This window comes from Salvelinus fontinalis, chromosome 18 (assembly GCF_029448725.1).
Source record: "Salvelinus fontinalis isolate EN_2023a chromosome 18, ASM2944872v1, whole genome shotgun sequence".
In the NCBI taxonomy this organism is placed as follows: domain Eukaryota; kingdom Metazoa; phylum Chordata; class Actinopteri; order Salmoniformes; family Salmonidae; genus Salvelinus; species Salvelinus fontinalis.
The window spans coordinates 8,670,940-8,683,838 of record NC_074682.1 but is presented as its reverse complement, the minus strand read 5'-3'; positions in this window follow the sequence as shown (position 1 = coordinate 8,683,838).

Here is a 12,899-nt window from a genome sequence, read left to right as displayed (position 1 = left end):
AAGCATTTCTAAAAACCTGGTCTTAATTAAAGTAACACTGTTAGTGAGTTACATGAATAATCAGGTGTAGTCTCTTGATATGACATGTATTCACAATGTTATTCAATACAACTTAACAGCAATTACTCCTGCTTTAACAAATGATTTGTACACTTTATGACGAAAAGTATTTGGACACCTGCTCGTCGAACATCTCATTCCAAAATCATGGGCATTAATATGAAGTTGGTTCCCCCCTTTTCTGCCATAACAGCCTGCACTATTATGGGAAGGCTTTGCACTAGATGTTGGAACATTGCTGTGGGGACTTGCTTCCATTCAGCCACAAGAGCATTAGTGAGGTTGGACACTACTGTTGGGTGATTAAGCCTGACTCGCAGTTAGGCATTCCAATTCATCCCAAAGGTGTTCGATGAGGTTGAGGTCAGGGCTCTGTGCAGGTCAGTCAAGTTCTTCCACACCGATCTGGACAAAATATTTCTGTATGGACCTTGCTTTGTGCACTGGGGCATTGTCATGCTGAAACAGGAAAGGGCCTTCCCCAAACTGTTGCCACAAAGTTAGAAGCACAGAATCGTCTAGAATGTCATTGTATGCTGTAGCGTTAAGATTTCCCTTCACTGGAACTAAGGGACCTAGCCTGAACAATGAAAAATAGCCCCAGACCATTATTCCTCCACCACCGAACTTTACAGTTGGCACTATGCATTGGGGCAGGTATCGTTCTCCTGGCATCCTCCAAACCCAGATTCTGACTGCCAGATGGTGAAGTGTGATTCATCACTCCAGAGACCGCGTTTCCACTGCTCTAGAGTCAAATGGCAGCGAGCTTTACACCACTCCAGCTGACGCTTGGCATTGCGCATGGTGATCTTGGGTGTGGGTGCTCAGCCATGGAAACCTATTTCATGAAGCTCCCTTGACGAACAGTTCTTGTGCTGACGTTACTTCCAGAGGCAGTTTGGAACTCAGTAGTGAGTGTTGCAACCGAGGACAGATGATTTTTACGGCCATTCTACTGCCAATGTTTCTCTATGGAGATTGCATGGCTGTGTGCTCAATTTTATACACCTGTCAGCAACGGGTGTGGCTGAAATAGCCGAATTCACTCATTTGAAGGTGTGTTCACATACTTTTGTATATATAGTGTATGTTCAAGAGATGACTGATATGGGGTGCTGTGTTGAGGCCACCGTGCCTCCATCTTGGCACTCCCCCACCGTTGTAAAAAAAAAAATGGAAGCTATAGAAATGCATTTGTTAATGTCTACAATCGTTTTTGCCTCCTTAATGCATACTTTGAAATGATATTTGTGAGCTATGCAAATAAATACCTAAATATATGTAATTTTGTCCTTGAAACACTGTGGAATTCCATTCATTCCCATGGAGGACTGCTCCTACCGGGGAGTGTAAAAATGGCGGACCTGTGGCTTCAAAGCCTCACAATGGCCAATACATAGCATCCTCAACCCAGGGTTTATATACAATTCAATTCAATACATCATTCGTCTTAACCCATTATCTATTTCTTTCCACTAGGTGGCAGTATTGACTCTTACATTAATGACAGTTAAAGACCCTTACATGGTCAATCTGCAGTCTGCATTGGCTGTGCAGCATTTACAGTGATATGGACTCTGCAGAAGTCAGGGCATTCATACTTATTGCGCTTCACAGAGCAGCGCAGAGCTGGTGTGAAGGAAGTTGTCAAGGAAGTGAGTTTGTGTTTATACAGGACTTCCCGCCCCCCAATTACCATCAACCAATCACGTCTGTGCAGAGCCCTCCGCAATGTTACAAAATTTGGGAGGTACAGGGCTCAATTTGCCCTCTGCATGCCTCCGGAGGCCCCGCTATTTCCTCACACCCGCCATACCGGAGTCTCCGACCACATTGCATATAAAGCATCAATTGGTTCTTAAGTTCTGAAGGTTTATCCTTATCCTGGAAGGAATTGCGCGTTATATTGCAAAATGACATAGTATATCACTTACTGCTAGAGTTTTACTTCTTTTTCAAGTCATTTAAAAAAAACTTTCAGACATAAACTGATGTACTTGATGAGATCAAAGACCTGTCATTGTTAACGCAGGAATCAATTGTTTGACCCAATGAAAATTGATATGAATTATTTGCTGTCCTGTGACGGTACTCTGAGGGAACATATTTTAGTCATCCTCCTCATTTCCATATGCTCAAGGGACTTGGAAGGAGGTATTTTGACATAATTACACAAAGACACACTTTCAATCATGTGTTTCATACATGGATGATGACCATGATGTGAATATTGGATGATGACCAGATACGGGATATTGTGTTCATATAGCAAAGGAGAGATATTATGATATAACTAAAGACATATATTCAAGAGAAAGAAAATGTAATAACAAACAAATAAAACAACTGAACACGAGCTGTCATTTTATCTGGATCAGGTCTGTATTTATTTATTACAGCCTAATTATAAAACAAATATCCCCATTCACAGTTATTGGATTGCTTGAATGAATTGGCTAACCGAAGCTACAATGTTTCCATCGATTAGTATAATGCCGAGCCATATATTAAGAAAATAAATATATAACTATGGTGTGATGGAACTTTCAATTTCCCCGTTAACATGTGGACCCTTCAAATTAGTGGATTCTGCTATATCAGCCACACCCATTGCTAACAGCTATATAAATTTGAGCACACAGCCATGCAATCTCCACAGACAATAGAATGGCACATACTGAAGAGCTCAGTGACTTTCAACATGCACCGTCATAGGATGCCACCTTTCCAACAAGTCAGTTCGTCAAATTTCTGCCCTGCTAGAGCTGCCCCGGTCAACTGTAAGTGCTGTTATTGTGAAGTGGAAATGTCTAGGAGCAACAACGGCTCAGCCATGAAGTGGTAGGCCATACAAGCTCACTGAATGGGACCTTGGTTGCAACACTCTCTACTGAGTTCCAAACTGCCTCTGGAAGCAATGTCAGCACAATACCTGTTAGTTGGGAGGTTCAGGAAATTGGTTTCCATGGCTGAGCAGCTGCACACAAGCCTAAGATCACCATACGCAGTGCCAAGCGTCGGCTGGAGTAGTGTAAAGCTCGCTGCCATTGGGCTCTGGAGCAGTGGAAGTGCGTTCGCTGAGTGATGAATCACGCTTCGCGATCTGGCAGTTCGATGGACAAATATGGGTTTGGCGGATGCCATGCTACCTGCCCCAATGCACAGTGCCAACTGTAAAGTTAGGTGGAGGAGGAATAATGGTCTGGGGTTGTTTTCATGGAGCAAGCAACACTGAAGCATGCATGAGAGCACCAGCTGTTCCAGACAACTGTGTGATCATATTCACCATAGTCTATGTGAGTAAGACCTTTAAACAGGTTAACACATCAACACCATCATCCCAGAAACCTTAGACTGACTCGAATTCGCATAGCTCCCCAACAGATCCACAGATGACGCAATATCTATTGCGCTCCACACTGCCCTTTCCCACCTGGACAAAAGGAACACACACCTATGTGAGAATGCTGTTAATTGATTACAGCTCAGCGTTCAACACCATTGTGCCCTCCAAGCTCATCGTGAAGCTAATGTCCCTGGGACTGAACACCTCCCTCTGCAACTGGACCATGGTTATCCTGTCAGAATACCCCTAGGTGGTGAGCGTAGGCAACAACATATCTGCCACACTGACCAATAACACAAGGGCCCCTCAAAGGTGCATGCTTAGTCCCCTCCTGTGCTCCCTGTTCACCCACGATTGCATGGCCATGCACAACGCCAACACCGTCATTAAGTTTGCAGACGACACGACGGTGGTCGGCTGATCACTGACGATGATGAGAAAGCCTACAGGGAGGAGGTCAGAGATCTGGCAGTGCGGTGCTGCCAGGCCAACAATGTGAGCAAGATAAAGGAGCTGATCGTGGGCTACAGGAAACGGAGTGCCGCGCACGCCTCCATTCAGATCAACAGAGCTATAGTGGAGCAGGTCAATTTCCTTGGTGTCCACATCACTAAGGGCCTATCATGGTCCAAACACACGAAGACTGTCGTGAAGAGGGCATGGCAACACCTATTCACCCTCAGGAGGTTGAAAAGTTTTGGCAAGGGCCCACTGATCCTCAAAACGATCTACAGTTGCACCATCGAGAGCATCCTGACTGGCTTTATCAACACTTGGTATGGCAACTTCTCGGCATCTATCCAGCTTCCTGCCATCCAGAACCTCTATGCCCGGCGATCAGAGGAAGGCCCTAAAAATTGTCAAAGACTCCAGCTTCCCAAGTCATAGACTGTTCTCTCCGGTATCGCATGGCAAGCGGTACCGGAGAGCCAAGACTGGGACCAAAAGCTCCTTAGCAGCATCTACCCCCAAGCTATAAGACTGCTGAACAGTTAATCAAATGTCTAACCGGGCTATTTGCACTGAGCCCCTTATTTTATTCTTACTTTTTGCACTGACTCTCTTGCACAGGATCGATGTACACTCACTGGACTCTAGACTAGACTGACACTCCAACACAAACACACACGCACACTCACACACATGCATATTGACTCCACACACACACACACACACACACACACACACACACACACACACACACACACACACACACACACACACACACACACACACACACACACACACACTCTTCACATACGCTGCTGCTACTCTATTTATTGTCTATGCCTCGTCACTTTACCTCTACCTATATGTACATACATGTATTTCTTCAACTACCTCGACTAACCCATACCCCTGCACATTGGCTAGGTACCGGTACCCCTCGTTTTTGTTATTTTATTGTGTTAGAATTTTTCCTTTTGTTTATTTAGCACATTTTTCTTGTTTACTTTTTGAAAACTCTGCATTGTTGGTTAAGATCGGTGTCCCGTCCACGGGACGATTGCGTTAACATAGGCTAATGCGATTAGCATGAGGTTGTAAGAAACAAGAACATTTCCCAGGACATAGACATATCTGATATTGGCAGAAAGCTTAAATTCTTGTTAATGTAACTGCACTGTCCAATTTACAGTAGCTATTACACTGAATGAATACCATGCTATTGTTTGAGGAGAGTGCACAATTTTGTACATGAAAAGTTATTAATTAATAAATTAGGCACATTTGGGCAATCTTGATACAACATTTTGAACAGATATTCAAAGGTTCATTGGATCAGTCTAAAACTTTGCACATACACTGCTGCCATCTAGTGGCAAAAAAAGTGCAATCTAAATGGCACCTGGACTGGAATAATATATTATGGCCTTTCTCTTTCATTTCAAAGATGATGGTACAAGGAAAATAACAAAGAACGATTGGTTTTCTTTGTATTATCTTTTACCAGATCAATTGTGTTATATTCTCCTACATTCCTTTCACATTTCCACAAACTTCAAAGTGTTTCCTTTCAAATGGTACCAAGACTATGCATATCCTTGATTCAGGGCCTGAGTTTACAGGCAGTTAGATTTTGGTATATCATTTTAGGCAAAAAATTTAAAAAAGGGGCGGATCCTTATTAAGGACTCGTAAGTAATTATTTCAATGTAAGGTCTACACCTATTGTATTTGCCGTATGTGACAAATACATTTTACTTTATTTTTAATTATTTTTATTAAAATAACCAACTCATCTTTAAGCTTTGATTGATTATTTGAATCAGCTGTGTAGTGCTAGGGCAAAAACCTTTAAACGTCTAGGGCTGGTTTATCAGACCCAGATACTCCATTGAAGGTGCTTTTTAGTTAAGGAAATAGGTTTAACATTAGGCCAAACCGGCCTCTACTGTTTAGTGCAAAATGAGTTACACATGCATCTCGAGGTAGAATTCTTTCTTCATATATTTTCTCACCCCTCCAAAGATGTATTCAAGATGAAAGTTGTGCCAGCAATGAAAAATGAAGACATGAGTAAACTTAGTTTGGTGTGAACACAGATAAAAACATAATAGTGTGGTGATATGACATGGATCTGGTGATATTGGGGTGGGAAAATGGGGGAATAAAACTTCTATAGAGAGCCGAGGCAGATGTTTCTTTTGCCTTGCGCTCGATTTCCTTAAGTTACCCTTTACGTTCACCTGTTCTTATTACCCCAATGAGTATCAATCAAAAGAGGGGTGTGATGGCCAACGGTTCTTTACAAAACCATTAACATGTTCCAAACATTAGCTTCTGTAAACCACAATGGTCACATGAACATTGGCATGCCACAATTGATTTTTCAACTGACCAGCAAGCCACTATTGGTCAAGTGTGATCAAATGAGCCTCAATTCAATGTATCTCAATTATCAGGAGCATTCATTTTAAATAAACGTGATTATGCATAGATTATGCTGAGTTCTGACATGTTATTTCTGAATCTTGTTCCTAGACCAATTGCAAACCCAGTCAGCTGTATTCAAAGTCCAGAACGTAAAATGTCAGAAAGTCCAAGTGGATTCAGAGGCTGTGCAAAAAGATCGGAAGCTGCAAGAAAACAATTGATTCTCAACGCTTAGCCATTCAATAATTGCAGGTATGTACTGGTAAATGTTCAGGCATAGGCCTATGTTGAAACGACAGAGTAAAATCCTACTGGGCACGGACATTAACTCAACGTCTATTCCACATTGGTTCAACGTAATGTCATTGAGACGACGTGGAAACAATGTTGATTCAACAGTGTGTGTCCATTGGGTATAGTCCTTTAAAAAAATTTAAAAAGCGGTACTATTATTGTTATCCTATTTTTCCTTTCCTTTATGCTTCAGTTCGGAAATGAAAGCCTAATATTAGTGCATCAGATCAGTATTTGATTATAACATGATACAGTGACTAGAGTATATCATCTGTCATGTTTATTTCTCGAACAGAATCAATGCAACAAGGAACTCATGTAATATACTGAAGGATATGTTTTAAAAGGTCAGAAGAGAAAATCCATCTGTGCGAGTAAAACATGCAGTCTACTCAGGCTAAGTGTACATGCCAGTACCTAAATGCGAAATTCTGACATTTTGTGGTCTACTTTGTCCTCAAACTAACATACGTTCTCTTAGTTGACTTTCTAAGAGAGGAAGCCCATCACTTGTTTTTGTAATTCAAATAATTATTTGTTAACTTCATGAATAAAGAATGTTTGGCGTCAGTTACATTATGTCATTGTTATAATAGATGAATGCTGCCTTTGAGAGTCTACGTCTTCAAGCAGAAACTGACTGCCATGAAATGCTGACAGGTATGAACACTTGAAATATATAATCCTCAATGCACTTATTGTTGTGAACCTAACACTAGGAACTGTACACAGTAAATGAAAAGAGATCAATACCTCATCTGATGTGACCATTTTAAACAGTCAAAGAGGGTTTCAAGAATTTGAGGATTTAAAAGGAGAAGTTTGAGAAAGAATTCAGCATGGAACAAGAAGAGCTAGCTCAATAACTGCACTCAATCAACATGAGTAGATTAATGGGAACCCTCTCTATCCCAAAACACACATATTTGGAAACCTCTTGTTGTCACAAACAACATGAACAGTATTTTACTTTGCATATGTTATATGCAAACTGAAAATATATCTTACAGGATGTGATACTTCCGATGAAAAGTAAGGGCAAAGAAAAATAACTTCAGGAAATCCTGCTCAACCTCTATGAAACCAAAAAGAGTTGAAAACGGTTAACATTACAAGAGGCAGCAAGTAAGATTGGCACTTGAAGAAAAGGACATTTAATTGATATTCTTCATTGATTAGGCCTAGGTCTTAAGCAGTCATGTCTAAATGGGATGCAGCTTTCTTCAAACTGATGTGAAAAATAGCATTTTTTGGCATTTTGGCTAATCCTAACCCTTTTCCCTACCTTAACCTAGTTCTCCTAACCTACTACGTTAATTAGCCTTAACCTTGTTCCAACTTCTTTTTGAGGGGAGAAAAGCTGTATCCCTTATAGAAAAAAAAGTCTTACCCCCAGAGGGGGTTCAGTTTACACAGTATACTGTATAATGTATTGTCATAAATTATTTAATTCTAAAGGCAAATAAGGCTTTTGGAAACATTCATAGAGGGTTCCAGGAAGAACATTTATATGATAAAATGCTTCTTGTTAAAACCCTTCATAGAGGGTTCTAGGTAGACGCATATACAGGGGGTTCTATAAAGAACCCTACATAAAGGGTTTTAGGGTTCACCTATGGGGACAAACCAAAGAAACCTATACGGTTCTATATAGCACCTTTCTTTCTAAGAGTGTACTGTTTGTGGAGGCTTTTATTCCAGTCCCCCTCTAACAAACCACATTTTACAAATAACCTGCTCAACCGGACCTTGATAAACTGACTATGATCTGCTCGAGCAGGGCTGGATCAAAAGCCTGCACACCCAGTAGCGATCCAGACTGAAGGTTTTATGCAGTTTCCTAACAGGTATTGGTTGGGGGGTTGAGTTCCTTATAAAAACGACAGGGATCAGAGAGGATCCTCCCAGTGTCGATACTTTTTTATACGTGCATAGAGACGCCGGCAATTGTTGTTAATGGAAATTTGGTTCAAAGTCATGGAGAAATCATGGGAAAGTAATGTATGAACCCTGTACTAGAGACGTTGGTTATGCAATTATTATCCCATCATGTGCGTTATTTCAGAGGACGTTTCGCACAGGATTAGTTTATTCTATAATTATTATTTTTTCATTCAATTGACTCTATTGACGGAAGCCTGGAGGTTTTTATTCTAGGCTTGAAGATATTTCAACGTCGTGTCTAGACAATAATACACTTGAAAAGATTATGGGCTAAAAACAACCCAATTTGGGTTATTTGGTAACCCAGCGCTGGTTATATAATGGACAAAACACATGAATGATTATTTTGACCCAGCCAGGTGGGTTGCGTGAATAACACAACATGTCGGGATGATGGGATTACCCGAACATGGGTTAATTTAACCATCAGTTGTGTATTTTTTACTCTCATGCTGGGTTGACCTAGCAACTGGGTCTTTTTTCAATTGTAATCCTTAGATTATTTTCAGGAGACGTTGCTTATTAGGGGCATGGCTTTCAGCTAGTTCTTATAGAGAGATATAGTATTGGCGTCTTTTTGGACAAAGCATATAGGGAAAATTATGTTTTTGGGAGATAAACACCGAAAATAAGGTTTGTTCTAAACACAGGTTAAGGAGATCTTATATGTTTTGGTCTTTGAGATAATCTTCATCAGCTAATGTAATTTTTTTTGGTGAATTTTGAAGCATGTATGTAATTTAAAAAAAGTACATAAATCACATAAAGGCTTCATAATCCATAAAAGTCATGTAAACTGACTGGTATTATCTCATAGAACAAAATGTACAAGCTCTACTAAGCCTGTGTTAACCTCATACCTTATTGTTGGTGTTCATCACAAAACCCTCATTTTCCCCATAGGGATGGCTGAATGAACCAGAGGTAACTAATTTCCGGGTTTTAGGACTACAAGCTGGTGAGTTTTATTGGCCACCTATGAGAGTAAATGTCATTTCTGTTCATACTGCAAACACAAATTTTACTCTTTTTTTTACACATTCTTCTATAGTATTTAGTTTATTTATTACATATTATAATAGGGTATACCAACTTTTTATTTTATTTATTTATTATTATTTATTATTTATTATTTTATTTATTTTAACTAACCTTATTGCATGCCAACAATGGAAATTACATACACTGCCTTCGGAAAGTATTCAGACCCCTTGACTTTTTCCACATTTTGTTAGGTTATAGCCTTATTCTAAAATTGATTTTAAAAAATGCCCCTCATCAATCTACACACAATACCCCATAATGACAAATCAAAACTGTTTTTTAGAAAAAAATAAATTTACATAAGTATTCAGACCCACACGGTTGGCAGCGATTACAGCCTCGATTCTTCTTGGGTATAACACTACAAGATTAGCACACCTGTATTTGGGGAGTTTCTCCCATTGTTCTCTGCAAATCCTCACAAGCTCTGGAAGGAGAGCATTGCTTAACAGCTATTTTCAGGTCTCTTCAGAGATTTTTGATCGAGTTCAAGTCCAGGCTCTGGCTGGGCCACTCAAAGACATTCAGAGACTTGTCCCGAAGCCACTCCTGCGTTGTCTTGGCTGTGTGCTTAGGGTTGTTGTCCTGTTGATAGGTGAACCTTCACCTCAGTCTGAGTTCCTGCGCGCTCTGGAACAGGTTTTCATCAAGGAAATCTCTATTCTTTGCTCCGTTCATCTTTGCCTCAATCTTGACTAGTCTCCCAGTCCCTGCTGCTGAAACATTTCCCCACAGCATGAAGCTGCCACAACCATGCTTCACCATAGGGATGGTGCCAGGTTTCCTCCAGATGTGACGCTTGGCATTCAGGCCAAATAGTTTAATCTTGGTTTCATCATACCAGAGAATCTTGTTTCTCATGGTCTCAGAGTCTTAAGGTGCCTTTTGGCAAACTCCAATCGTTCTGTCATGTTCCTTTTGCTGAGGAGTGGCTTCCGTCTGGCCACTCTACCATAAAGGCCTGATTGGTGGAGTGCTGCAGAGATTGTTATGCTTCTGGAAGGTTCTCCCATCTCCATAGAGGAAGTCTAGAGCTCTGTCAGAGTGACCATCAGGTTCTTGGTCACATCCCTGATCAAGGCCCTTCTCCCTCGATGGCTCAGTTTGGCCAGGTGGCCAGCTCTAGGAAGAGTCTTGGATTTTCCAAACTTCTTCCATTTAAGAATTATGGAGGCCACTGTGTTCTTGGGGACATTCAATGCTGCAGAAATGTTTTGGTACACTTCCCCAGATCTGTGCCTCGACACAATCCTGTCTCGGAGCTCTATGGACAATTCCTTTGACCTCATGGCTTGATTTTGCTCTGAAATGCACTTTCAACTCTGGGACCTTTTATAGACAGGTGTGTGCCTTTCCAAATCATGTCCAGTTGAATTTACCACAGGTGGACTCCAATCAAGTTGTAAAAACATCTCAAGAATGATCAATGGAAACTACATGCACCTAAGCTCAATTTCGAGTCTCATAGCAAAGGGTCTCAAATTTCAAAAAAATGTTTGGGGCTATGTCATTATGGGGTATTATTTATTGATTGCTGAGGAATGTTTTTTATTTAATCCATTTAAGAATAAGGCTGTAACGTATCAAAATGTGGAAAAGTCAAGGGGTCCGAATACTTTCCGAAGGCACCGTAGGCTTTGAGGAACCTTTATACACTTCTGTAAATGTCATTAAAGCTACAACATGTCAATGTTCAACCTTAACATGTGATATCTATGCAACAGAACAGATGAACAGGAATAACATTTACTCGAATGAGTGGCTAAAAAGAACTCGCTGAATACCACAACCTTACTACGCCACCAGTCTTCTGATCTGACCCACTGGATTCATATCTCAATAACCCAACATCAATAACTCAGCAGTTTTTATAGAAAATAAAAACAACCCAACTAAGTGACCCAACGCCTGCAACCAAGCAGTTGGCTCAACCAGCACTTTTTTAGAGTGTAGGCTACACTGTTAACTTGTGCTTGGCAGCCAAATTCATAGGTGTCCCCATAATATTTCAAATGAGGAAGTGTGAACATAATAATTGATTTAGCTATCCACAGTAGACGTCCCTTCTAATAAAAAATGCCCCCATCCCGCTGATTTGAGCTGCTGAACAGCAAGCTTATTTACACTTGAGATGCGTTAATGGAAGAGAAATTGTATTGGCCATTTCCAAAAAAGTTTAGCACAGTGGGGAATCAGGGATGCCCTGCTTTGCGATCTAGGAATATTTTGCCTACTACATCACCAGACAGGGTTTCATTAAATAAGTCTATAGCCACAATACTTTTTCATTGCACATTTAGGCCTAATTAAGCTGATGCATTTGACGATGTTCAACTTTGATTCACTGGCACAAAACGTATTGTAGCGACCCGCACAGACAGCTGTGTGTTATGTGTTAGGCTAGTAGGTGGTTGTGTTCGCGGGGTCCGACATGTCAATCAACCTGCTATCTGCCAATCACGGGAATGCCTGGAATGTTCTGATGCCGGGCATCCTGGCGGTTGGCGGAGTGGCGTGGAGGGGGGTTGGGCAGGGGGATGGAGCATTGGAAGTTAAGACCGGGTTTTGCCTTTGTTCTCTCTCTTACGTCTGGGTTTCACAAGAGAAGGTCACGATTGGCTTGTGGGTTATCTTTCATTTATTTGGCGTGGGTTACGGCCAAACAGTAGCCTGTGTAAAGTTGGTTTAATAAACCGTCCATTCGTAAACTCACTCCTCTGTCTGGACAGTCGTTCTTTTATGATCTAGTCAGGTCATTACATTGGTGTCAGAAGTAAAAACGTTGATAAAAGTTAGCCAGCTAGCTAGCTGACTTCTGTGGCTAGCTACCGTAGGTGAGAACGGGGGTTGAAAATGCTTCGAGGGAATCCGAAAGTGAAGGTGGAGGTAGGGGAAGATTATGGCCAAGGAGATACGTGTGAATGGACGTCGGAGGTTCTGGCTGAGGAGATCGCCAGGGCGTCGGAGCGCAGAGGCCGCTTGAGGGAGGACGCTAGAGTGATGGCGACTGAAGCGGGCATGAGCGCCTCTTCGACTGTGTTTCGCGCGGATTCTGGTGGGCGGGCCGAAGTGGTGACGTCGACGCGGCGGGACGAGGAATCTGGGGCTCAGGATGTAAACAAACATGGAGGCGCCCAGTTCCCGGCTGGGTCCGTGTCTGTTAAGACCCCGAAGTATTCCAGTAAGGCGGATTGGGAAGCTTTTCATGCTCAGTTTGAACTGTTAGCTCATTTTAGGGGGTGGTCAGATGAAGAAAGGGCACTGCAGTTGGCTTTATGCCTCACGGATGAAGCTCTGTCCTGTTTGATATTGATTAGCCCCGAGGACAGAC